At 46.2% G+C, this 27197-nt stretch overlaps 1 protein-coding gene and 1 long non-coding RNA gene across 2 annotated transcripts in view; one reads left to right on the plus strand and one right to left on the minus strand.

Annotated features, from left to right (window-relative positions):
- LOC137306803 (serine/threonine-protein kinase WNK3-like) overlaps nucleotides 1-27197 on the plus strand; it is an 85344-nt gene that overhangs the window by 12075 nt on the left and 46072 nt on the right. The window lies entirely within an intron of this gene.
- Nucleotides 1234-17520, minus strand: LOC137306801 (uncharacterized). Its single transcript, XR_010958939.1, has 3 exons — nucleotides 17206-17520; nucleotides 9027-9150; nucleotides 1234-4774 (listed from the first exon to the last, which is right to left on the minus strand). It is a non-coding gene; the product is annotated as an uncharacterized lncRNA (long non-coding RNA).

Consider the following 27197-nt stretch of genomic DNA (forward strand, 5'->3'; position numbering starts at 1 on the left):
CAGCCCTTAAATGTCAGCCATTGGTAATTACTAGTGGGCATCCGTTGAGTGTGTTAGTGACGCAGTCGGTGGTTATCCTTGTGGGCTGCTGCCACAAAGGTCCTTCGTAGTATTTCCTCAGCTGGATCTCTCCAGTTTTCTTTTTCACCCTGCCTCTCCTGTAGCCATCACTTGTAAGGTTCCACAAGTGCTGGCTGTGCTCTGGTAACTCACTCCAGTGGCCCTTCTTCATGTGTAAGTCTAGACTAGGTGTCCCAAGACGTAGTTCATTTTATGCTCTTTTTACCCAGTCCGCAAAGCCCCCTGTTTGTTCCTTCTTTGTGCATTTGTGTGGCATCTTCTACCCGGTCCCCAGCTTCCAACTCCACCGCCTCTCCCCCCGCCCCCCCCCCCCCCCCCCCCCCCCCAAGCCCGATGCGCCATTTCCATTTCCGACACCAATGGTTTAGTGCTGTGGAGTAGCTTAAAAGAAGTTGGGAGGAGACTATCTCACACTCATTTCACTGGGGCCATTGGAAACTTCTGTCCCATCAGACTGGAACTGAGGTCCTAGAAGCGAGAGGGCGATGTGCCAAAAATAAAAACTGCAGAACTGAGAGGTTATAATGATCAGGAAAGGCTGAACAGGCTGGGGCTCTTTTCTCTAGAAAAGAAGAGGCTGAGTGAGGGGTGATGGAGGTCTTTTTAAAATTATGAAGTGGTTCGATAGGTTAGACGTGGAGATGATCTTTCCACGTGGGGGAGCCCAAAACTAGGGGCCATAAATATAAGAGAGTCACTAACAAATCCAATAGGGAATTCAGGGGAAACTTCTTTACTCAGAGTGGTAAGAATGTGGAACTCGCTACCACGTGGAGTGGTTGAGGTACATAGCATTTATGGGGCAGCTAAATAAGGGAGAAAAGAATAGAAGGATATGCTGATAGGGTGAGATGAAGGAGGCTCGTGTGGAGCATAAAGACTGGCACAGACTATTTGGGCCGAATGGCCTGTTTTTGTGCTGTACATTCTATGTTAAAATAAAATGGAAAATGCTGGAAATACCCAGCAGATCTGTCAACTTCTGTAAAGAGAAAACCACTGATGTTTTCTGCCACTCTGTTCTTCATTGCTGACCATTCAATTCAGAAAATCCGTCTCTTCCACACTGAGTAAAGAGGGCTTTCTCGCCTGGTGCAGACTCTTGCCAAGATAAAATAGAAGACAAGTTAACTAAGGAAAACACTTATCTAATCCTTTGAAAGTGATTTTAATTTATTTTTTAATTAACTCCAGGGCTACTCCCTGAAGTACTGTAAATGCAAATACATTGTACACTGGTAACAATTCACCAATTCAGCTGCAGCCAGGTTCACGCTTTTGGGCTGTTTTAAGTCGGCTTGGCTAAGTTGGTAGCGCACTCTCACTGAGTGAGGAGGTGGTGGGTTCCAGTCCCACTCCAGCACTCGAGCCCATAATCAAAAGCTGGCCCTCCAGTGCAATACTGAGGGAGTGCTGCACTGTCAGAGGCGCCGTCTTTCGGAAGAGGTGTTAAACCGAGGCCCCAGCTGCGCACTCAGGTGGCTGTAAAAGAGGACGTGCAAGGTGCTGTGTTGTCCTGGCAAACATTCATCCCTCAACTAATCCCTGGTTACTTTATCTCATTGCTGTTTGTGGGATCTTGCTGTGCGTAAATTGGCTGCTGTGTTTGCTTACAAAACAAAATATTTTGCTTGGCAAAAATAAATTCGAAGACACATTCATGTGTGTATATATACTTTTTAACAAACTTGTCTTTAAGGGCAGGATAAAGTGCCTTGATTACAGTGGATAAAGCCACCTCACAGCAAGGGCCCAGTTCTATTCCAGTCTGTGGGCTGAGTTAGCTGCTCTCAGTCAAGGCATCAGTTGGGGTGCTGCAGTTCATCCCCGTCGGTCTGTGGAGGGGATAACTCGGCCAGGGTTCCTACTCCTCACTGCTTTCTGGCAGCCCCTCCTGGTAGAGAGGACAGGCTGGATTCTGATGCACTCCACGAGGGGAGTAGCACGCTGTTACTTGCTGCCCAGGCGCACAGGTGAAGAACGGCCATTGGCTGAGGTACAAGAGAAGTGCTGGTCCGTGTACGACCAGACCTCCAGCATGTCAGCAATTTCGAGAGGAGGGGAGAACGTTTTGGAGCAATAGAACACAGGCCTGTGCCTTTTAAGTCATGAATTCCCACCAGCTGGTGAAAGTTTGCATGGGCTACAGCCTTCTCACAGGAAGTCCAAGGCACTTGAAAAAGAGAGGAAAGAAAAACTTGCATTTATAAACAGCCTTTCACAACCTCAGGACGTCCCAAAGAACTTTACAGTCAATGAAGTTCTTCTGCAGCGTAGTCGCTGTTGTAACGTAGGAAATATGGCAGTCAATTTGCACACAGCAAGATCCCACAAACAGCAATGAGACAAATGACCAGATGTTTTAGGTGTTGGTTGAGGGATAAATATTGGCCCGGACACCAGGGAGAACTCCCCTGCTTCCTCTTCAAAAGAGCTCCCGTAGCGTCTTTTGCGGTCCACCTGTGGTGGACGGGACTTCAGGTTAACATCTCATCAGAAAGACAGCACCCTCCAGTGCAGCACTGGAGTGTCAGCCTAGATTATGTGTTCGAGTCTCTGGAGTGGGGGCTCGAACCCACGACCTTCTGACCCAGAAGCGGAGAGTGCTGCCCGCTGAGCCATGGCTGACGCACCTTCTGGGGTCTGGTCACAGTGTCATTGGCATGGGGGTGAGATTAGGTAACACCAAGCAGCAAATAATTACACTTGCATCTAGATTAAGCTTAGAGCGTGGAGGGATGAGCAGCCAGGTCAAGGATTCTCGTGCACCTTTGATGCAATAATGCTGCAACTGCAGTACTAGAATGTCCAATGGTTTCTGTGTTGATGTGTGCTCGTCCCCAGGGTGGCTTGTTGGCATGGCAATCGTGTCTAATTTATGCAAGCTTTTATCTTTTTAAAACATAACCAAGTGGACTCTTTTTGTGTGTTTGTTTCAACTACTATGCACCTTTGATCAGCTGAATAGTCCCACTTTGCTATTATCTGCCTGCATCACTGGGTCTTTCCATAACGCAATCTGTTTTGTTTCAACAAGTGCAGTCGGTCATCTTCGGGGGTGGGGGGGGCGGTGGGGGCGGTGAGAAGGAGGTTACTGTTGATGGTAAATTCCTTCCTGGTCGGCAGTGTTTCTCGTCGTTGACACATCGATGTTACAAGATATCATTCTTCAGAACTGCACTGATCTACCAGTGAGATAAAGCACTTAACTGTACTGGATTTCATAACCAAGTTTTGGATGTTAGAAAACTGGCAAGTAAAAAGAAAATCCTGTTAACCCTTTCACTGAAGCTTTCCTCACTGAAGAGATATAAATACCACTTGCTTTATACCTATAATAGAGATGTATGTTCTAGGGAGAACTCCCCTCCTCCTCCTTCTTTTGCATCCACCTGAGAGGGCAGACGGGGCATGGGTTTAATGTCTCATCTGAAAGACAGCACCTCCAACAGTGCAGCACTCCCTCAGTACCGGCACTGGGAGCTTCAGCCTGGAATACAGGGCTCAAGTCTCTGGGGCCTTGGACCCACGACCTTCTGACTCAGAGGCGAGAGTGCTACCATTAAGCCACAGCTGACACTGAACCTTTTGACTCCGAGGTGAGATAACACCTTCCAACAGCGCTTGTGCTTCAATCTTTTCATCAGCTGTTTGATAGCTATCTGCCTTCAGTGTGGCGGAAGGACCTACATGAGACTGCTTGTGAATACCAGGCACCTTGATGTCCTATTTGTCCAAGCCTTATACCATGTGCCAAGCTTACTCCTCACCAACCGCTTAATCCGAGGAGGGTTCTTGGCCAATAGATGTGCCTGCCATGCAGTTGACTCCCCTTTCAGGGTGTTGAGCAACAGGTCGGTGTACACCAGAACCCACCCTACCTACCTGGACCATTTTTCCTTTTTGCCATAAATTCACTTTGCAGCTTTCTCATGGACCTCCGAAGGAAGCTCTTTTGTTGCAATGAAGCAATGCGTGTCAGCCGTGGTTCAGTGGATAGCACTCTCGTCTTGAGTCAGAAGGTTGTGGGTTCTGGTCCCCACTCCAGAGACTTGAACACAAAATCTAGGCTGACACTCCCAGTGCAGAGCTGAGGGAGCGCAGTGCTGTCTTTTGGATGAGATGTTAAACTGAGGCCCCGTCTGCCCCCTCGGGTGGCTGTAAAAGATCCCATGACACTATTTCAAAGAAGAGTAGTGAAGTTCTCTCTGGTGTCCTGCCCAATATTTATCCCTCAACTGACATCACTAAAATAGATGACCTGGTCCTTTATCACATTGTTGTTTCTGGGATCTTGCTGTGCGCAGATTGGCTGCCGCATTTCCTACATTACAACAGTGACTACACTTCAAAAAAAAAGTACTTTATTGGCTGTAAAACACTGTGGGACGTGCTGAGGTCATGAAAGGTGCTGTAGAAATGCAAGTCTTAAGTCTCAAAGTCCTAATGCAGGTTAAGTTTTTGGTTTATACAAGGTGCATATTCAAACAGTTCTCGCCATCCGCTGCATTTATTTGGGGGCGTGGGGGAGAGGAGGAAGGAAGGTTGCTGAGGTGAAGATGGAGCATTGCTGAAGGGCAGGTTGCATATTGCCCACATCCTGGTGCTTGGTACAAAGAGGCTTTGGTGATGCTCAAGTTATATATTGCCTATCCTTTCATTCAGTCAGGCAATGGTGAGGGAGCAGGAAGGCCTTTCAAAGCAAACAAAAAAAAAAGTTTGTCTTTGTGCATTATTCATCAACGCTTAAATGCAGCTATGAAACATTTCACAATGAAGGGTAGAACCTACATCTATTGTATCCTACAGGCTAAATGCTTTTGCCAGAGGTATTTTGTTTGAACCTAAGTATAAATTCATGTTGAAAGATTGGTTCAAGTGCACAGCCCTGTTACTAGGTGTAGAAATTATCCAGTGAACTCTTCATTTAAAGGAGGCCAGGGGGTGTGTTGTCGCTGAACAATTTGTTTTGTTTTCTGAGGCAAACAACTGCTGCAAGTTTGGGCACTAATTGGCAACTTAGTTCAGGTGGTTTCGTTCTCCCCTCTGAGTCAGAAGGTTGTCCAGGACATGAGCACATAATCTAAACTGGCGCTTCACTATAGCACTAAAGGGAGTTCTGCTTTGTCTGAGGCTCTTTTCTAGCATTAAATCTTGGCCCCGTCTGTCTCTTCAGGTGGTCGCTAGAGATATCATGGCACTATTCAGACAACAGCGTGGAGTCCTCCAGGTGTCCTGGCCAACATTTAACCTGCAACAGATTAACTGGTCATTTATCTCATTGGGCACATTGGCTGCCTTGTCCGCCTATATGTCAAGTGACTAGACTTTGGAAGTAATTAATTGGCTGTGAAGCGTTTTGGGAGATTCTGAGGGTGTGAAAGGTGCTACACAAATGAAAGCTCAATCTTTGAGTGTTAAATTAATCAGTGTGGCTGGTGTGGGAAATGGGAAGAATGTCCCATTGGTGTGGTCGGGGATACTTTCTGTGGCTGAGTCGTGTTGTTGGGGCAGAATAGAGGGAGCTTTATTACATAAGAACATAAGAAATTGGAGCAGGAGTAGGCCAATCGGCCCCTCGAGCCTGCTCCGCCATTCAATAAGATCATGGCTGATCTGATCCCAACCACAAATCTAAAGAACACAAGAAGTCGGAGCAGGACCCGGCCACATAGCCCCTGGGCCCTCTCCGCCACCCACAGGGCATTGACCGATCCGAACTCAGCTTCATGTCCAATTTCCTGCCCGCTCCCCATAACCCCTAATTCCCTTTACTTCTAGGAAACTGTCTATTTCTGTTTTAAATTTATCTAATGATGTAGCTTCCACAGCTTCCTGGGGCAGCAAATTCCACAGACCGACCACCCTCTGAGTGAAGAAGTTTCTCCTCATCTCAGTTTTGAAAGAGCAGCCCCTTATTCTAAGATTATGCCCCCTAGTTCTAGTTTCACCCATCTTTGGGAACATCCTTACTGCATCCACCCGATCAAGACCCTTCACAATCTTATATGTTTCAATAAGATCGCCTCTCATTCTTCTGAACTCCAATGAGTAGAGTCCCAATCTACTCAACCTCTCCTCATATGTCCGCCCCCTCATCCCCGGGATTAACCGAGTGAACCTTCTTTGTACTGCCTCGAGAGCAAGTATGTCTTTTCTTAAGTATGGAGACCAAAACTGTATGCAGTATTCCAGGTGCGGTCTCACCAATACCTTATATAACTGCAGCAATACCTCCTTGTTTTTATATTCTATCCCCCTAGCAATAAAAGCCAACATTCCGTTGGCTTTCTTGATCACCTGCTGCACCTGCATACCAACTTTTTGATTTTCTTGCACTAGGACCCCCAGATCCCTTTGTACTGCAGTACTTTCCAGTCTCTCGCCATTAAGAAAATAACTTGCTCTCTGATTTTTCCTGCCAAAGTGCATAACCTCACATTTTCCAATATTATATTGCATCTGCCAAATCTCCGCCCACTCACCCAGCCTGTCTATATCCCCTTGCAGGTTTTTTATGTCCTCCTCACTCTCTACTTTCCCTCCCATCTTTGTATCATCTGCAAATTTTGATATGTTGCACTCGGTCCCCTCCTCCAAATCGTTAATATAGATTGTAAAGAGTTGGGGACCCAGCACCGACCCCTGTGGAACACCACTGGTTACTGGTTGCCAGTCCGAAAATGAACCATTTATCCCAACTCTCTGCTTCCTGTTCGATAACCAATCCTCCACCCATGCCAGAATATTACCCCCAATCCCGTGATTTTTTATCTTAAGTAATAATCTTTTATGTGGCACCTTGTCGAATGCCTTCTGGAAGTCTAAATACACTATGTCCACTGGTTCCCCTTTATCCACCCTATACGTTATATCCTCGAAGAACTCAAGCAAATTTGTCAGACATGACTTCCCCTTCATAAAGCCATGCTGACTTTGTCCTATTAAATTATGCTTATCTAAATGTTCCGTTACTGTCTCCTTAATAATAGACTCCAAAATTTTACCCACCACAGATGTTAAGCTAACTGGCCTATAATTTCCAGCCTTCTGCCTACTACCCTTTTTAAATAACGGTGTTACATTAGCAGTTTTCCAATCTGCCGGGACCTCTCCTGAGTCCAGGGAATTTTGGAAAACTATCACCAAAGCATCCACAATCCCTACTGCCACTTCCCTCAAGACCCTAGGATGGAAGCCATCAGGTCCAGGGGATTTATCCGCCTTGAGTCCCATTATTTTACTGAGTACCATCTCCTGAGTGATTTTAATCGTATTTAGCTCCTCCCCCCCGAGAGTCCCCTGTTTGTCCAGTGTTGGGATATTCTTAGTGTCCTCTACTGTAAAGACTGAAACAAAATATTTGTTCAGCATTTTTGCCATCTCCATGTTTCCCACCATTAATTTCCCGGTCTCATCCTCTAAGGGACCTATGTTTGCCTTAGCCACCGTTTTTCTTTTTATATAACTATAGAAACTCTTGCTATCTGTTTTTATATTTTTTGCTAATTTCTTTTCATAATCTAACTTCCCTTTCTTAATCAATCCTTTAGTTACTTTTTGCTGTCTTTTGAAGAATTCCCAATCTTCTATCCTCCCACTAAGTTTGGCTACCTTATATGTCCTTGTTTTTAGTCGGATACTATCCTTGATTTCTTTACTTAGCCACGGATGGCTGTCATTTCTTTTACACCCTTTTTTCCTCAGTGGAATATATTTATTTTGAAAGTTGTAAAATAACTCCCTAAATGAACACCACTGCTCATGTACCGTCTTACCCTTTAATCTATTTTCCCAGTCCACTTTAATCAATTCCGCTCTCATACCATCATAGTCTCCTTTATTCAAGCTCAGTACGCTTGTTTGAGAATCAACCTTCTCACCCTCTAATTGGATATGGAATTCAACCATGTTGTGGTCGCTCGTTCCAAGGGGATCCTTAACTAGGACATTATTAATTAATCCTGACTCATTACACAGGACCAGGTCCAAGGTTGCCTGCCCCCTTGTAGGATCAGTTACATACTGCTCAAGAAATCCATCCCTGATGCACTCAATGAACTCGTCCTCAAGGCTGCTCTGCCCAATTTGATTTGTCCAGTTAATATGATAATTAAAATCCCCCATAATTATGGCTGTTCCCTTATTACATGCCCCGACTATCTCCTGATTAATACTTCTTCCAGCAGAGTTGCAACTATTAGGAGGCCTATATACTACGCCCACTAATGTTTTTTTTCCCTTATTATTCCTTATCTCCACCCAAACTGTTTCATTATCTTGATGCTTTGTCCCAATATCATTTCTCTGTATTACAGTGATTCCTTCCTTTATTAACATAGCCACCCCACCTCCCCTTCCTTCCTGCCTGTCCTTCCTGATTGTTAAATACCCTGGCATATTTAATTCCCAGTCGTTGTCACCCTGCAGCCATGTTTCTGTAATGGCCACAAGATCATACCCATACGTAGTTATTTGTGCCGTTAACTCATCCATTTTATTACGAATGCTACGTGCATTCAGATAAAGAACTTTCAAATCTGTTTTGTGACGCTTAGTTCCTGCTTTTTCCTTTTTTAACACTTTACCTATTACTCCATACCTTCTGTCCCTTCCTGTTACGCTTTCCTCTCTCTCCCTGCTCAGGTTCCCAACCCCCTGCCACTTTATTGTGCTTCTGGCTGAGCTGGAAGTGTGCGCTTGGTGAGGGCAGGAGAAAAACGCCTACTTGTCAAAATCTGGCGCTTTCAATTTGCGATGCTCCGTAAATTGATGAAATGGGGGTGGGAGAAGATTTGTGTGGAGCATAAACACCGGCATAGGCCAATTGGGCCGTATGGCCTGTTTCTGTGCTGTAAATTCTATGTAATAAAGTGTACGAAAACTGGGTGGTTGGGTTTCCTGCACCCCTCCCCCCTTCGATAAATCAGGTTGCCATCGTATACCTGCTAGCAGCCAGCTACTGACATTGGTTGTTTTGCTGGTCCCAGATTTGTTCCACAATGTATTCTGAGTTAGCTGATCTCACCCAGGGCAGCAGTTGGGCCTCTGTAATTGGTCTCAGTGCTCCTAGGAGAGGAAGACAAGTCAGTCAAGGTTTGCACTCCTAATTGGTCTTGATTGCGATCATCCCCCACGCCAACCCCCCCCCCCCCCCCCCCCACCCCTGCAAAAGCCAATTAGGTGGGGTAAACACTGGCACTCGTGGAACTGTTCCCCATCAGGAGTCCGAACACATTTGAGGGTTTGTGAAAATAAAGCCGCATCCCACCACTTTGCATGACCTTGGGTGGGTGCTTCTGAAAATCCAGATTTCCGCGAATCCTTGGTTGGCGGAAGCTCTAATCTGATACATAGTCAATTAAATGGAATTCCCCACCCTACCCCTTTTGGTTTCTTGGCATCTTCGCAAATGGCTCCAGTGAATTAATCTGTCCGGGCAGTTGTCGCGCATTTGCAATCTGTTTCAGAAAAGAAAATGGCTGTAGTTAGTGCCCATGGGCCAGATCAGTTAAATAGAGCAGTTAAACCCACGCCAGTCCCCTAAGTGCTGTATCGATCACGTTAACCGCACCACAGTATCATGAGATTAATTGCTTTTTTTTAATATTGTTAATCAGTTATTTGGCCATCAAGAGCTGCTAAAATGGTATTTAGCAGTAAAGATTAACAGTGTGACTGAGGTGGGTCAAGTTATTTATCATGATTTCAATGTCTGCATTCAACCTAAATTGCTTTAAGTGACAATCTACTTATCAATCATCACATTTTCAGTTTAGAAAAACTTGTTTTGTCTTTGAGATTTACCGTGTAGATTCACTGCATCAATTCCAGTTAATGTGACACACAGATATATCTCCAGGAGATAAAATAACTAAATGCGTACACTTAGGAAACATTCTCTCTCTCTCTCTCTCTCTCTCTCTCTCTCTCTCTCTCTCTCTCTCTCTCGTGTTCCCTCTCCCCCATTTTCTAAAGGGACTGATATGCTGGAGTATAGTTTCATAGATGCTGGTAGCCCTCCAGTGCCCTCTCTGTTCTTCATGTGTGACTGGGTGTAGGCTCTTAGACACTAGTCGGGGGCATCACTTAATCATAGAAATTTAGGGCACTGAAGGAGGCCATTCAGTCCATCGTGTCTATGCTGGCCGCAAAAGAGCTATCCAACCTAATCCCACTTTCCAGCTCTTGGTCTGTAGCCTTGTAGGTTATGGCACTTATAGAATCATAGAATCATAGAAGTTACAACATGGAAACAGGCCCTTCGGCCCAACATGTCCATGTCGCCCAGTTTATACCACTAAGCTAGTCCCAATTGCCTGCACTTGGCCCATATCCCTCGATACCCATCTTCAAGTGCTTTTTAAATGCGACGAGGGTTTCTGCTTCTACCACCCGTTCAGGCAGTGAGTTCCAGACCCCCACCACCCTCTAGGTGAAAAAAATTTTCCTCAGCTCCCCTCTAATCCTTCTACCAATTATTTTAAATCTATGCCCCCTGGTTATTGACCTCTCTGCTAAGGGAAGAGGTCCTTCCTTTCCACTCTATCTAGCCCCCTCATAATTTTATACACCTCAATTAAATCTCCCTTCAGCCTCCTCTGTTCCAAAGAAAACAACCCCAGACTATCCAATCTTTCCTCATAGCTAAAATTCTCCAGTCCTGGCAACATCCTCGTAAATCTCCTCTGTACCCTCTCTAGTGCAATCACATCTTTCCTGTAATGTGGTGAGCAGAACTGTACGCAGCACTCAAGCTGTGGCCTAACTAGTGTTTTATACATAACCTGCCTGCTCTTATATTCTGTGCCTCGGCTAATAAAGTATCCCACATGCCTTCTTAACCACCTTATCTACCTGTCCTGCTACCTTCGGGGATCTGTGGACATGCACTCCAAGGTCCCTTTTCTTCTACACCTTTCAGTATGCACACGGGCACTTTACAGCATTTATGACACACTTGATGTCCACACGTGCACACTTTACAACAGACGACACCAGGTGATAATGAGAAACCTGGCTGATTCGCTTTTCTCATTCTCTCTCACAAGTGCGCACACACGCCATCACCACTGAGCGAAGTCCCATAGGCCAGTGCCTTAAGGGGAGAAAATGGTGGCGGAGGGGGGGAAGGAGATGAGCTTGTGTTAGAATATTACCTGACCACATGTCATTTGAACTGAAACGTAGCGAAGGGATCATTTTTGTTTTCAGCTCTGCACTTTCTGGTCTGGGTGGCGAATTGGATATGACTGCTGCACTTTCACCTGTTGGGGTTCAATCCAATCCAGTCTGATGGGGACCTTGTAGCCATCTGCTAGTCGGGGTTGGGGCTGTTCCTAGCTGTTTCCTAAAGGCAAGTCAAAAAGACACCAGTTTTCTGGCCTCTCTGAGGATGGTGGTTGTTGAAATTTTTTTTTTTTAAATTCATTCATGGGGATGTGGGCGTCGCTGGCAAGGCCGGCATTTATTGCCCATCCCTAATTGCCCCTTGAGAAGGTGGTGGTGAGCCGTCTTCTTGAACCACAGTATTGGGTTAGACTAGAGGGAGCTTCGATGCATGTCCAACCTGTGCTGGCATTTACCAAGGAGGGGCTCGATGGGCAGTGTAGTGAGCTTCTAACTCCTATCTAGCCTGGGAGAGCTTGATGCTGTTAATGGACACCAAAAGTGAAAAATGTTCCCTTTTCCTTCCAACATGCATGTTGTTTTCGTATTGACCAACTAAACTCACTCGATATAAATTAATAGATTTTGTTTAGGCAGGGATATTAAGGGGTACGGAACAAGTTAAAATCGGCCATGATCTAATTGAATAGCGAAACAGCCTTGAGGGGCTGAACGGCCTTTTCCTGTTCCTATATTATCAAAAGGTTTTTTTTATTGGGCGGGGGGGGCGTGGAATATTCTTCTGCTGGAGTAATCCTGGCTGAGTGGTCTGTACTTGAAGAGGCTGCCAATGTCGCTTTGTGCACTGGGTATGTGAGAGTGGTATCGGTTCAGTTCTTATCCAAACATACCGTCAGAAGGAAGGAGAAAAATTCCACAATGCATTGTATTGGAGCTGCAAAACCCTACCACTGTAGCCCCTTCGACAGCCATTCGTAACTGGCCTTTTAATTAGGGTGTGAGAAATACTGGGAGAGGGGACCAGAAGAGCTGTTCGTGTTCCATGTGTCTGTGCTCCATTGGCGTACATCATTTAATTTAATTTAATTTTTCTCTTAGACTTTTTTCTTGTCGAGAAAGGTGGCCATTGGGGACAGTGCTTTCAGGATTGAATGTAGGGTCTTGGGAAGTACTGTGGAGCCTCACCATTCTCTGTGTGTAGAACAGCAGAAGGTTCACAAAGTACAAGAAAAAGTTGCAGTCCTCATTCCTACCGGGAAACAAACGTCACCAACACGATCTTCAATAAAATCTCTTCAAACATTCATGTTTTTTTATATATTGACCAGCCAAACCTGCCCAAAACGTTTTTGGGACAGAAATTTTCTTCCGCTACTGTAATCCTAGCTTTAAAAAAAGACTTGCATTTATACAACCTCAAGATGCCCCAAAGCGCTTTACAGTCAATGAAGTACTTTTTGAAGTGTGGCCACTGTTGTAATGTAGGGAAATGCAGCAGCCAATTTGCGCACAGGAAGCTCCCACAAACAGCAATGTGATAAATGACCAGATGTTTTGTTGAGGGATAAATATTTGGCTCCAAGACACCGGGGAGAACAACCCTGCTCTTCTTCGAAATAGTGCCGTGGAATCTTTTTCGCCCATCCGAAAGATGGCACCTCCGACAGTGCAGCACTCCCTTGATACTGCAGTGGAGTGTCAGTCTGGATTTTGTGATTGAGTCTCTCGAGTGGGACTTGAACCCACAACCTTCTTACTGAGTGCTACCAATTGAACCACAGCTGACAATACATGGTCTAACGGTAATGGCCAACCTGGCTTGTATTTACCAAAGAGATGTATTGATGTGTAGATAAGCAGTATTCCCATGGTGTGCGTCTTTCTCTGATAAAATGCTGCATCGCTCTTGTTATGTATTTTGGAATAGTGGCAGACTTCGAGATGTGCTTCCAATGTGTTGTGGTTTTAAAATGAGGCCAGTAGAGAACACTGTACATAGAGCAAGAGCGGATTGAGTTTGTGCTATATGCAGAGAGCAGATCTGCTGTGCGTTATACTTTTATTTCCTGTTTCCATTTCAGTTCTCTTACTCGCCGCTAATAGGCATTAACCCTTTGAGTGCTGTACCACACTACCTCTGTACGTCTCGAGTTGAGCAGTCGTTCCCCCCCACCCCCACACCCCACCCCCACACCCCACCCCACCCCACCTCACCTCTTCCTGGTGCTCTTGTGCACATCAAAGAAAGGCTTACATAATGAACTATTTTTTAAAAATCTATTTTACTGGGGAGAAGGCAAACTGGCACCTAGGCCATTGGAAGAAAGCTTCGGTTTAAGGCCTCCCCCAAGAGAAGGCTCCTGTGATAATGCAGTACTCCCTCACTATGCACTGGGGTGTCGGTTTAGATTATATGCTCAAATCCTGGATTGGGGTTTGAACCGCCAACCTTCTGACCCAGAACCAAGAGCACTAGCAGCTGAACTAAGCTGGTCGACATCAGGTGTCCTGTCTACAAAAAGCAGGACAAATCCAATCCGACCAATTACTGCCCTATCAGTCTACTCTCCATCATCAGCAAAGTGATGGAAGGTGTCGTCGACAGTGCTATCAAGCGGCACTTACTCACCAATAACCTGCTCACCGATGCTCAGATTGGGTTCCGCCAGGACCACTCGGCTCCAAACCTCATTACAGCCTTGGTCCAAACATGGACAAAAGAGCTGAATTCCAGAGGTGAGGTGAGAGTGACTGCTGTAGACATCAAGGCAGCATTTGATCAAGTGTGGCACCAAGTAGCCCTAGTAAAATTGAAGTCAATGGGAATCAGGGGCAAAACTCTCCAGTGGCTGGAATCATACCTAGCACAAAGGAAGATGGTAGTGGTTGTTGGAGGCCGATCATCTCGGCCCCAGGGCATTGCTGCAGGAGTTCCTCAGGGCAGTGTCATAGGCCCAAGCATCTTCAGCTGCTTCATCAATGACCTTCCCTCCATCATAAGGTCAGAAATGGGGATGTTCGCTGATTGCACAGTGTTCAGTTCCATTCGCAACCCCTCAGATAATGAATCAGTCCGTGCCTGCATGCAGCAAGACCTGGACAACATCCAGGCTTGGGCTCATAAGTGGCAAGTAACATTCGCACCACACAAGTGCCAGGCAATGACCATCTGCAACAAGAGAGAATCTAACCACCTCCCCTTGACATTCAATGACATTACCATCGCTGAATCCCCTGCCATCAACATCCTGGGGGTCACCATTGACCAGAAACTTAACTGGACCAGCCACATAAATACTGTGGCTACAACAGCAGGTCAGAGGCTGGGTATTCTGCAGCGAGTGACTCACCTCCTGACTCCCCAAAGCCCTTCCACCATCTACAAGGCACAAGTCAGGAGTGTGATGGAATACTCTCCACTTGCCTGGATGAGTGCAGCTCCAGCAACACTCAAAAAGCTCGACTCCATCCAGGACAAAGCAGCCCGCTTGACTGGCACCCCATCCACCCCCCTAAATATTAACTCCCTCCACCACCGGCACACAGTGGCTGCAGTGTGTACCATCCACAGGATGCACTGCAGTAACTCGACGAGGCTTCTTCGACAGCACCTCCCAAACCCGCAACCTCTATCACCTAGAAGGACAAGGGCAGCAGGCACATGGGAGCAACACCACCTGCACGTTCCTCTCCAAGTCACACCATCCCGACTTGGAAATATATCGCCGTTCCTTCATCGTCGCTGGGTCAAAATCCTGGAACTCCCTCCCTAACAGCACTGTGGGAGAACCTTCACCACACGGACTGCAGCGGTTCAAGAAGACTGCTCACCACCACCTTCTCAAGGGCAATTAGGGATGGGCAATAAATGCCGGCCTTGCCAGTAACACCCACATCCCATGAACGAATTTTTAAAAAAATTAGGAAGTTGATTTTTGACTCTTCATGTTGTTTTCAGACTTAAGACAGTTGTGCAATTGATGTGAGCAAAAGGATTGGTTTTCTTAATCTTTTTCTAATTCCTCTCGCAGACTGGCGGGGAATCATAGAAAACTTACAGGACGGAAGGCGGCCACTCATCCCATCGAGTCCGCGCTGACTCTATGCAGGAGCAATCCAGCTCGTCCCACTCCCCCGCCCTTTCCCCATAACCCCGCAAATTTTTTCCTTTCAAGTACTTATCCAGTTCCCTTTTGAAGGCCATGATTGAATCTGCCTCCACCACCCCCTCGGGCAGCGCATTCCAGATCCTAACCACTTGCTGTGTTTAAAAAAAAGTTTTTCCTCATGTCACCTTTGTTTCTTTTGCCAATCACCTTAAATCTATGTCCTCTGGTTCTTGACCTTTCCACCAATGGGAACAGTTTCTGTCTATCTACTCTGTCTAGACCCTTCATGATTTTGAATGCCTCTATCAAATCTCCTCGCAACTGTCTGTTCCAAGGAGAACAACCCCAGCTTCTCCAGTCTATCCATGTAAGTAAAGTCCCTCATCCCTGGAATCATTCTAGTAAATCTCTTCTGCACCCTCGCTAAGGCCTTCACATCTTTCCTGATGTGCGGTGCCCAGAACTGGACACAATACTCCAGCTGTGGCCGAACCAGTGTTTTATAAGGGTTTCATCACTTCCATACCCGGCCTCCCCTCAGTAGGCACGGTTAAGACCAGTAACTCAGAGCACGGAGTGGCATGGGTACAAGTTGTGACCCAGCACTGCACTGCCAGTTGAGCACTGTCCTTTTAGGTTTATTCTTGAGAAAAGTTTGGGACTGGCACATTGGCTGGCGCTTCTTGGCCCATATTCATCGGCTTAGTGTAACTAAACCTCTGCTAGTTGCAGCTGGGCTGGAGTTGCTAATCCGACCTCTTTACCTGAGCAGTAAACGTAACACTCCAGCTGTGGCACTGTTGCCTCTGGAGGTTGCTGAGACCCAAATAAAGAGCTGTTTTTTTGCTGGCACCTCCAGTGACTGAAGTAGTACCTCTAGGCTGCACGAGACCATCTTTTCTGGTTACAGTTTCCCTATTGCTAGATTGTTCCACCTTTTTCATTTCAGTAGAAGGGGAAGATTCAGTCATCAGAAAACGGTCATGAGTAACTCACATAGTTTCGTATTGTTCCTATGACATGGGGGGAGGCTATGGGATGAGGGAATGGCTACTTTCCTCCATTGCAACAGTGACTGCACTTCAAAAGTACTTCATTGGTTATAAAGCACTTTGGGAAGTCCAAAATAAATGCAAGTCATTTTCTCTCTTTTTTCTCTCTCTTTTTCTCTCGTTTTTCTTTTTCTCTCGTTTTTCTTTTTCTCTCCTTTTTTCTTTTTCTCTCCTTTTTTCTTTTTCTCTCCTTTTTTCTTTTTCTCTCCTTTTTTCTTTTTCTCTCCTTTTTTCTTTTTCTCTCCTTTTTTCTTTCTCTCTCTTTTCTTTCTCTCTCCTTTTTCTTTCTCTCTCCTTTTTCTTTCCCTCTCCTTTTTCTTCCCCTCTCCTTTTTCTTCCCCTCTCCTTTTTCTTCCCCTCTCCTTTTTCTTCCCCTCTCCTTTTCCTTCCCCTCTCCTCCTCCTCTTCCTTTTTCCTACCCCCCCCCCCCCCACAAACTCAGCATTGAGTTAATAGCTATCCAGAACGGCCTTAAATGCACAAAGCACCTCCACTCAGCACAGATAAGGGTTTTAACAGCTTTGTTTCCTGTTACTTGTTTTTAAAAAAAAAATTTTTTTTGAAAGGACGTCCTGAATACCACTGTGGTTCATGCTCACCGCAGTTTTCGCGGTAGGATATTCATGTGGTATTTTTTTAATTGCTTGCCATTTTCAGATCTTTTGCAGTAACTGAATCTCTAACTTACCAAATATTGCCCTGTTAGGATCTTTGAAATGACGTAATATGTGTATTGGATTACCAAATTCACATAATTCACAGTTCAAATCATTATCCTGTTTCATAAGGAGTAGAAAATTAGGTACAATTTTACATGTTGAGTGAATTCTAACCTGGTGCCCGTGACATCCTTGGCTTTACACTTGTGTTTCCTGTGACTTTTCGCAAGAAGTGCCCAGCTCTACGTTAACCTTTTCACAATCGTGTTTCTCTGGTCCCCGGCTGCTTAGTGCTGCTCTTTATCACGACCGGCATCAGCTCACACCAAAAGCTGGAGCAATACTTAGCAGCAAGTTGGTAGAAGCTGCTTTGCAAGTTTGTTTCTGCATAAATGTGTCTGCATGTAATTGCAAATTGAACAGTTTTTCCATGGAAAGACAGACAAATCAACGCAGTTGGCGGTGGTGTACTTCCCAGCAGACCTTATGGAGGCCTGAGATAGACCTTCCTGGTAGTGGGTGGTGGTGGTGGTGAAGATAGCAAAGAAAAGGGGTGGGTCAAAATGAAGGGAAACTGTTATCTTGCAGGGGTATGGTTCCATAGATGGGCCACTGGTACCTTGCCCAAGTGGCCTTTTTTCACTCGTGGGCCAAGACGTGACTGTTGTCAGGCTCAGCTGCGACTGATCCTGTCCTCGCCAAAGATCCACGTGCTGGGGGGGGGGGGGGGGGGGGGGGGGGGGGGGGGGGGGGGATCGTTCGTGATCAGGAGTAGGAAGCCAAGCTGATTATTCCTTCCCGTAGCTCATGGAACCCTAAGGCCAGCTGTAGCACTGAAACTACTTCGGCTGAGATGCAGAGAACCAGGGCTTCTCCGATCTGTGTGGCTCGGTTAGACACTGCCCTTTATCAACTGAGCCATTGGGGAAGCTTCTAGATAATTCAGCTGGCATTGACAGCCCACTCTTGGTCTACATTGACCGAGGATTCCTTCGGAGCAAAGTCAAATTTGCCGCCTGCCTTCGGGTAATGAAACCTGCCTTTGCTGCATGGTGGTTATTCCACAACCCTTGTGACATGTTTCTGCTGCACAACTGACGTTCCTGCTAAAACACACGGCCTCTGATGCTGTGATTGATTGATGGGCGACACAAAAGCAAAAGGTACCCCCTGATAGAGCTCAGGCAACAATGTGATCCACTATCCAGGGTTTAAGAAATACATTGGTTAGACTTTCCTGGAGCATGGGGTGTTGGTGGGCACGCTCGATAGTCAGTCTCCAGTGGGGCGTCTATGTGGGAGACCCCGATATCCACTGCAAATATTGGCACTCTCATTACAGAAAACTCTAGTAATATAGAGTGACGGAAATAACGTGGTAATAAGTCCTGGTGACCGTGAAAACCTATGCTTTACTGGGTCATGAGGGAGGTTTAGAAGAAAATATCCTACAGGTTTCAGGAGATGAAAAGAGCTCTGAATCAACACATCCAGTTATGTAGAGCTCTGGTTAGACCCCATCTGGATTACTGCATACAGTTCTGGGCACTGCACCTCAGGAAGGATGTATTGGCCTTGGAGGGGATGCAGCACGGAATGATGCCAGGGTATGGTAGCACTGTGGTTATGTTACTGGACTACTAATCCAGAGACCTGGACTGATAATCTGGTGATATGAGTTCAAATCCCGCCACGGCAGCTGGGGAATTTAAATTCAGTTAATTAAATAAAATCTGGAATAAAAAGCTAGTATCAGTAACATGAAACTACTGGATTGTCATTAAAAACCCATCTGGTTCACTAATGTCCTTTAGGGAAGGAAACCTGCCGTCCTTACCCGGTCTGGCCTATATGCGACTCTTAACTGCCCTCTGAAATGGCCTAGCAAGCTGTACAATCCCGCTACAAAAAGCACAAACTGCAACGGTTCAAGAAGGCGGCTCACCCCCATCTTCTCTAGGGGCAATTAGGGATGGCCAATAAATGCTGGCCTTGCCAGCGATGCCCACGTCCCATGAATGAATTGAAAAAGAAATACTGGGGCTTAAAGGGTTAAATTACAAAGACCGATCGCATAGACTCGGCTTGTATTCCCTCGAGTATAGAAGATTAAGGGGTGATCTAAATGAGGTGTTTAAGATGATTAAAAGGATTCGATAGGGTAGATACAGAGAAACTATTTCCTGTGGTGGGAGAGTCCAGAACAAGGGGGCATAACCCTAAAATTAGAGCCAGGCCGTTCAGGGGTGATGTCAGGAAGCACTTCTTCACACAAAGGGGAGTGGAAATCTGGAACTCTCCCCCAAAAAGCTGTTGAGGCTGGGGGTCAATTGTCAGGCAAGGTTATTAAGGATTACAGAACCAAGGTGGGTGAATGGAGTTAAGATACAGATCAGCCATGATCTAATTGAATGGCAGAACAGGCTCGAGGGGCTGAATGGCCTCCTCCTGTTCCTATGTTCCTTTCTCACTATGGCAGTGCCAAGGGGGAGGTGTGTTGGAAGTGCAGTGCCAGAGAATGATACGCTGTGGGCCCCCCCCACCTGTCGTTCCCTCACTGATGCTGATTTCATGAGCTTTGCCAAGGGGAGGTGCTGAAGGACACTCGGTATCAGCCAGTGGAGAGTCGTCGTTCGGTTCTAAGTGGCACTGGAGCAGGTTAATGTTTGTCCTGTCAGCCAGAGATGGTGCACGGCAGGGGGAAACCTGATGAAGGGGAAAGAGGAGAAAATAATCTTTAAAAGTACAAAGTCTAAGCTTAACAAAGCTTACCACAATATACCAAGTCATGATTGTTGAAAATAATGTACTGTTGTTTTAAATCCAGGATCGAACCCAGCTCTGACTGATTCCACAAAACATCCTCGCTAATAATGATGAGATTAGTTAGCTGTTTTAAAAATGCTGGTGATTGCTTCTGTGTGTATAACCAGACATGGTATTTGACTGTCAAATGGTGTGAAGCCAGCTGATGAGTGTGTGCATTAACTTCTAAAAGCGATTGTGATTAAGTTTTTTTAAAAAAAATTTGGTCCATTTAAAGTGTATCACCAAGTATTGTCAATTGTCGTCGGGACGTAACCTCGTCACGTTTTGGCTGATCAGACAACCTCATTGTTTGCTATGTTTATGAATGTGGATCTCGTGAAAGCTTGTCTGGAATTCGAACATGAAAAGGAAAATACTGGATGGAGAAGCTGGCCTTTTTGTACACAGGGCAGGGGATCACCTCTCTGAGAAAGAATATGATGGAAAAGAAAGGGGGCTTTGCAGTCTTTTATCAAACGTTGTGCGCTAAAACTGATCGACAAAGGAAAGATAGTCAAAGAGTGGAAAAAAATAATTGATCCTTTGTGGACATTTTAAGATTGCGTTGTACCATTCTAGTATAGCCTAGTTCAGATGTTTAATTTGTAAATGAATACTTGTTAGTTTTAGCCTGTTCTTTTAAAAAAAAATTGTTTTTGGGATGTGGGCATCGGCATTTGCACTGAGCATGTGGTGGTGGGCCTTCTAACTGCTTCATAGCTGATGTTTGCACAACTGAATCATTTCGAGCACATTGTGTGGATTACAATCAGGTGTAGGCCAGACTGACTGGGTAGACGTGGCAAGTTCCCCTCCCTGAAAGGACGTTAGCTGAGCTTTTATGGCAATTCAGCAGCTTCTTTATGGTCACTATCTCTGCTGACAGCCTGTAAATTACCAGATTTACTAAATCCAGTTTCACAACCAGTTATGGTGGGATTTGAACTCGTGACCTGTACCCACCAGTACTGTACCCCAGTGTTATACAGTGACAGACCTGGACCCGCCAATACTGTACCCCAGTGTTATACAGTGACAGACCTGGACCCGCCAATACTGTACCCCAGTGTTATACAGTGACTGACCTGGACCCACCAGTACTGTACCCCAGTGTTATACAGTGACTGACCTGGACCCACCAGTACTGTACCCCAGTGTTATACAGTGACTGACCTGGACCCACCAGTACTGTACCCCAGTGTTATACAGTGACATACCTGGACCCACCAGTACTGTACCCCAGTGTTATACAGTGACTGACCTGGACCCACCAGTACTGTACCCCAGTGTTATACAGTGACTGACCTGGACCCACCAGTACTGTACCCCAGTGTTATACAGTGACTGACCTGGACCCACCAGTACTGTACCCCAGTGTTATACAGTGACTGACCTGGACCCACCAGTACTGTACCCCAGTGTTATACAGTGACAGACCTGGACCCACCAGTACTGTACCCCAGTGTTATACAGTGATAGACCTGTAACCCAGTGTTATTCCTTGACAGACCTGGACCCACCAGTACTGTACCCCAGTGTTATACAGTGACTGACCTGGACCCACCAGTACTGTACCCCAGTGTTATACAGTGACTGACCTGGACCCACCAGTACTGTACCCCAGTGTTATACAGTGACAGACCTGGACCCACCAGTACTGTACCCCAGTGTTATACAGTGATAGACCTGTAACCCAGTGTTATTCCTTGACAGACCTGGACCCACCAGTATTGTACCCCAGTGTTATACAGTGACTGACCTGGACCCACCAGTACTGAAGCCCAGTGTTATACAGTAACAGACCTGTACCCACTAGTAGTGTGCCCCAGTGAAGCAAGTCTGTATTTCCAAGTGAATTGTCGCGGTGATTCAGCCTAATAAGAGTTAACTTTTATGGCCTTTTTATCACCACAGTTAATAATGTGTGTATATTGGATGTTTGTATATGATTACAGTTGATTAGTGTCTTATTCAGCGGTTAAGTACACAAACCATTCTTCACATAATAAAGCGGGGCAGCAGTCCAAAAATGGTGCTGCTAGCCAGTCACAAGTGTAATGCAGCTCTCCATTTACAGAATCGGCATGTTTGTGGACATGCCCAGATCAATGACTGTATGTCACCCCTGTGCTAACTGACCTACATTGGCTCCTGGTCTGGCAACGCCTCGGTTTTTAAATTCACATCCTTGTTTTCAAATCCCTCTCTGGCCTTGCCCCCTCCCTATCTCTGTAAACCTCCATCAGGCCCTACAACCCTCCGAGATCTCTGCACTCCTCCAATTCCAACCTCTTGCGCATCCCCGATTTCCATCGCTCTACCACTGGCGGCCGTGCCTTCAGCTGCCTAGGCCCTAAGCTCTGGAATTGCCTCCCTAAACCTCCCCGCCTCTCTACCTCTCTCTCCCTTTTAAGTCACTCCTTAAAACCTACCTCTTTGACCAAATTTTGTTTGGCGCTCCCTGTGAAGCGCCTTGGGACGTTTTACTACGTTAAAGATGCTGTATAAATGCAGATTGTTGAACCTACACCGTGCAGTTAAATGAAGGCTAGAGAAGACTCTGGCCCCCTAAACCAAGAGACGAGAAATGAGTTGACGATAGACGAAGGTACTGCCTAGTGTGGATTGATTATAGATCAGATGGTCCAGGTATAGCCCTGCTGATCTCAGCTGGGATCCCAACTGGCTGCTTTAATTGGTTTCTGCAGCCTTGGGTTAGGGAGGAGAAAACTCAGCCTTGGTTCCCAGTTCTGATCACTTTCCAGTTAGCCCTCCTGGGAAGTGCGTGAATGCGGAGGCCAGGGACAGGCCATGCTGCGATGCCTTCTCTGGTCAAATAGTGCGCTGACACTGGGGAAGAGTACTAAATGGCCTCTGTGGAGCAGATGAATCGATGCCTGAAAGAGAAAAGTGAAGAAAATTGTGTGTGTGTGTGAGAGAGAGTAATGGGGAACTGCAGTGCGTGGATTCCTGCTCCCTGCAGCCAGCTGTTTTTAAATGTCTCATTGGTCCTCCCTACAGTTAGCTGCCTCATAATGATCAGGATGTGCGCCCTGGCATTGCAGTATCGACTGTGCTGTAAATTTCACAGTGTGTACGCCGTGCGCGGTCCTCCCCAACACCAATCCACTGCATGAGCCACAATAGCAGGGCATGTTCTCAGCAGACCAGCTTCTGCACTCGAAACAGTGGCGGCCTTGTGTGTTTTAGACCCTCTAATCCTGGGTACGAGGACTTTGACCACTGTCTGTTTGTGCCTGTGTGCAGCATTGCCCCCTAGTGTCAGCCGGCAATACCAATCCTGATAGTTGCAGTTTGTTCATGCAAGTGGGTAGTCCCCTTTTTCGAACAGTTCAATTATTAAAATGTTGCATATTTCCCAAAGATATGGTATCAGAATTACATAGAATTTACAGTACAGAAACAGGCCATTCGGCCCAACAGGTCTATGCTGGAGTTTATGCTACACGAGCAAAATTGTAGCTGAGTAATGCTACATACAGTTAAAAATTCAGAAACTACTGGCTGACATAAAATGGGGCATTGTAACAGTGACTACACTTCAGAAATAGTTCATTGGCCGTGAAGCACTTTGGGACGTCCTGAGGTCGTAAAAGGTGCTGTAGAAATGCAAGTTTGTTCTTTTAGTACTCTTACCTGGCTGGCTCAGTAAAACCAGCTGTTCTGAGTTTCCATGTTTGTTCATTTCTGTTCTTATTTGTACGTTATTTGTCTCTGCCTGTCTGTTCAGCTGCCTCTCCTGCCATGAACAAAACTGCTATATTTTCTTGGGGGAAGGACAGTAATGTGTATGCAGTGTGAGCACATATAATAATAGGGATTTGGGATCTTGCCTCATTCTTACAGTGGCTGCCTTTTTAGAACATAAGAACATAAGAAATAGGAGCAGGAGTAGGCCAATCGGCCCCTCGAGCCTGCTCCGCCATTCAATAAGATCATGGCTGATCTGATCCGAACCTCAAATCTAAATTCATGTCCAATTTCCTGCCCGCTCCCCGTAACCCCTAATTCCCTTTACTTCTAGGAAACTGTCTATTTCTGTTTTAAATTTATTTAATGATGTAGCTTCCACAGCTTCCTGGGGCAGCAAATTCCACTGACCTACTACCCTCTGAGTGAAGAAGTTTCTCCTCATCTCAGTTTTGAAAGAGCAGCCCCTTATTCTAAGATTATGCCCCCTAGTTCTAGTTTCACCCATCCTTGGGAACATCCTTACCGCATCCACCCGATCAAGCCCCTTCACAATCTTATATGTTTCAATAAGATCGCCTCTCATTCTTCTGAACTCCAATGAGTAGAGTCCCAATCTACTCAACCTCTCCTCATATGTCCGCCCCCTGGTATCCAGTATCTTAAAATCGGATCTGGAGTGACTACTTCATTAACCAACAACACTTGTGCTTATAAAGTCCCTCGTCACTTTGAAATGTCTCAAGTACTTTGCACTGAATTACATAAAAGGGAAAGTGTACGAGCGAGGATGTAAAATAGAAGCAATTTCCTCGCTGAGACTTTTTTAAAGCAACCTTTTTTTTTGCAGTTGAGGAAGAGAAAAATGAGAAGGAAATAAAAAAAAAAATAAGTAGAAGGGAAGATGATACCATCAAGGGAAAAAAAATGGAGAGAGTAAGGAATAAAGTTACAAGCAGGCCGGGAATAGCGATTAGGAAAAGGAACACTAGTTTCTTTTCTGTTTTCCCCCCCCCCCCCATAGCTGAGATCAGCCAGCCAAGCGCAGACTAGTAACTGCACCGTGGACCTTTCTGGCCTGTGTTGCTTGGTTCCAAACTTGGTGCATTACCCAATGAGCCATCAGGTGAGCCTGACTCTTTGCTTTCTGTAATGGGAATGAGTCCCCCCCCCCCACCACCTCCCCGATATACCCTTCATCTTAAGAACTATGTGGAACCGGCTGTACACTGGGTTTTTGATATAAATGGCACCTTACGGGAAAATAGGATACAAGATTTACAGTGCCGCAGCCATGGTTCATCTTGAGGCCTGTTCCCACCCCGTTGTCTAGTGGCGGTAGGACGTGGGTTGAAGCCAGAGCTTTGGAGCCTTTCCACAGCACGGGCTGTAAAAATGTCGCCACGGGCCGTCCAATTTTGTATCCTGGCTGCTGGCAGTAGGTGTGAGTTGGCACTGACAGAAACCTGGCGCTCAGATCAGGAATGCTGCTGCTAGTGATCTCCCGCTCCTATTGGCTCAGTGTGTTACAAATTCTTCCCACGTTTCATGCTGAAAGAAAGAACAAACTTTCATTCATCCCGCGCCTTTCACAACCTCAGGAAAAGCGCTCTACAGCCAATGAAGCACTTTTGAAGTGTAGTCACTGTTGTAATGTAGGGAAACGCGGCAGCCGACTTGTGCACAGCAAGATCCCACAAACAGCAGTGTGATAAATGACCAGATCCTCTGTTTTAGTGACGTTGGCTGAGGGATAAATATTGGCCCCAGGACAGCGGGGAGCACTCCTCTGCTCTTCCAATAGTGCCATGGGATCTTTTACACCCACCTGAGAGGGTGCTCCCTCAGTACCACACTGAGTGCGCCAGCCTGGAGTGTGTGCTCAAGTCTCTCGAGTGGGACTTGAACCCACAACCTTCTGATTCAGAGGTGAGAATACTCCCACTGAGTCAAAACTGACACGACAGTATTCAAGAGGCACGTTTACTGATATGTATTGAAGGGGAAGCAGACCTGAGAGAAGATGTCTAAACATAAATTAATTTCCATAATCTAGCCTTGCTAAAACAGAAATAGTGAGGGTGGATCAGTGGGGCTGCCCCGATTTTAATTGGCCGGAACTAGATGAAGCCAGTCCCTGAGATTTCTATGAATAGAGAAAGAAGCTGGGATTCTGATTTATAAAAGCAGAAAATGCTGGAAATACACCGCAGGTCCAGCGGCACCTGAAAAGAGGAAAGCAGGTTAGAGTGCGTAAGAATTGTTCTGTCGAAGAGGCCTGTTCCTGAAATGTTAGCCTGCCTTTTCTCACGTCAAATGCTGTGCATTTCCAACATGTGGCGGTCGGTTCAAACTCTGCCAGTGAGAGCTGCTATTTTTAGAATTGAATGCTGAGTAACTCGCTGCTCTTTTTTTAAAAAAATTAACTTTTTAAAAACATTCCAAATTTTTTCCCTCCCCTCCTTGAAGGCGTTGACTCTCACTGGGGTAAGGTCCCATGTGGTGCTGCCTGCCACCTTCCAGTATCTCACTCGAGCTGCCCATTTCTTCTGTGTGAGACCAGACAGTGCCAGCGAGCTGTCAAACCACAGGGAGGCGGGGGGTGGGGGGGCCCACCATGTCCTCGCCCGATGTGCGCACAAGCACTTTCCAGCGGGGGGGGTCCTCTGGAAAGTGATCAGGTGTGGAAATCCTGGGTGTCTTTCTCGCCCTTCCCCATAACCTAGCCCAGGGTGTAATGAGGCAGGTTTAATGGACCCTTGCGAACTGCTATCTTGGCTGAAGGAGTCGGCCATTCAGCCCCTCGAGCCTGTTCCGCCATCGATTCAGATCAGGGCTGATCTGTGTCTCAACTGCATTTTTTTTTCAAAAAATATACTTTATTCATAAAATTTGTAGCAAAAACAGACAATACAGTTGTCATATCACATTCCAAACGTACACAATCCAGATTATACAATTTGCAGGTTACATCAAGTACAGTTCAATGAACACATTGTGCATAATTACAGTTCATGACACTCTGGGGTGTCTCATTGCATTATACTCAATACAGATTATTGATTACAGGTACATTACAGCAATTTGAATTTTACATTCTGCCTGGGGGGGGGTTTCCCTGATTGCAGCCCCTCGGTATACAATGGCGGGAAGGCTCTAAATGGTTGCCTTTCCCCACAGAGCCTTTGCGGCGGCCGCACCTAGCTTCAGTGCGCCCCTGAGCACGTAGTCCTGGACCTTGGAATGTGCCAGTCTGCAACACTGGGTCGAGGACAGCTCCGTGCACTGGAAGACCAGCAGGTTTCAGGCAGACCAAAGGGCGTCTTTCACCGAGTCAATGGTCTTCCAGCAGCAGTTGATGTCCGTCTCGGTGTGCGTCCCCGGGAACAGCCCGTAGAGCACAGAATCCTGTGTTACGGAGCTGCTCGGGACGAACCTGGACAGATACCACTGCATCTCTCTCCAGACCTTCTTTACAAAGGCGCATTCCAGAAGGAGATGGGTGACGGTTTCGTCTGCACCGCAGCCTCCTCGGGGACAAAGTGCGGTGGCGCTGAGAGTCCGGGAGTGCATGAAGGATCTGACATATACCTGCCTTGCTCCCATATCCCTTAATACTCTTACCTAACAACACAGACCAGCAGTTG

The sequence above is a fragment of the Heptranchias perlo genome, chromosome 45 (genome assembly GCF_035084215.1).
Source record: "Heptranchias perlo isolate sHepPer1 chromosome 45, sHepPer1.hap1, whole genome shotgun sequence".
Lineage (NCBI taxonomy): Eukaryota > Metazoa > Chordata > Chondrichthyes > Hexanchiformes > Hexanchidae > Heptranchias > Heptranchias perlo.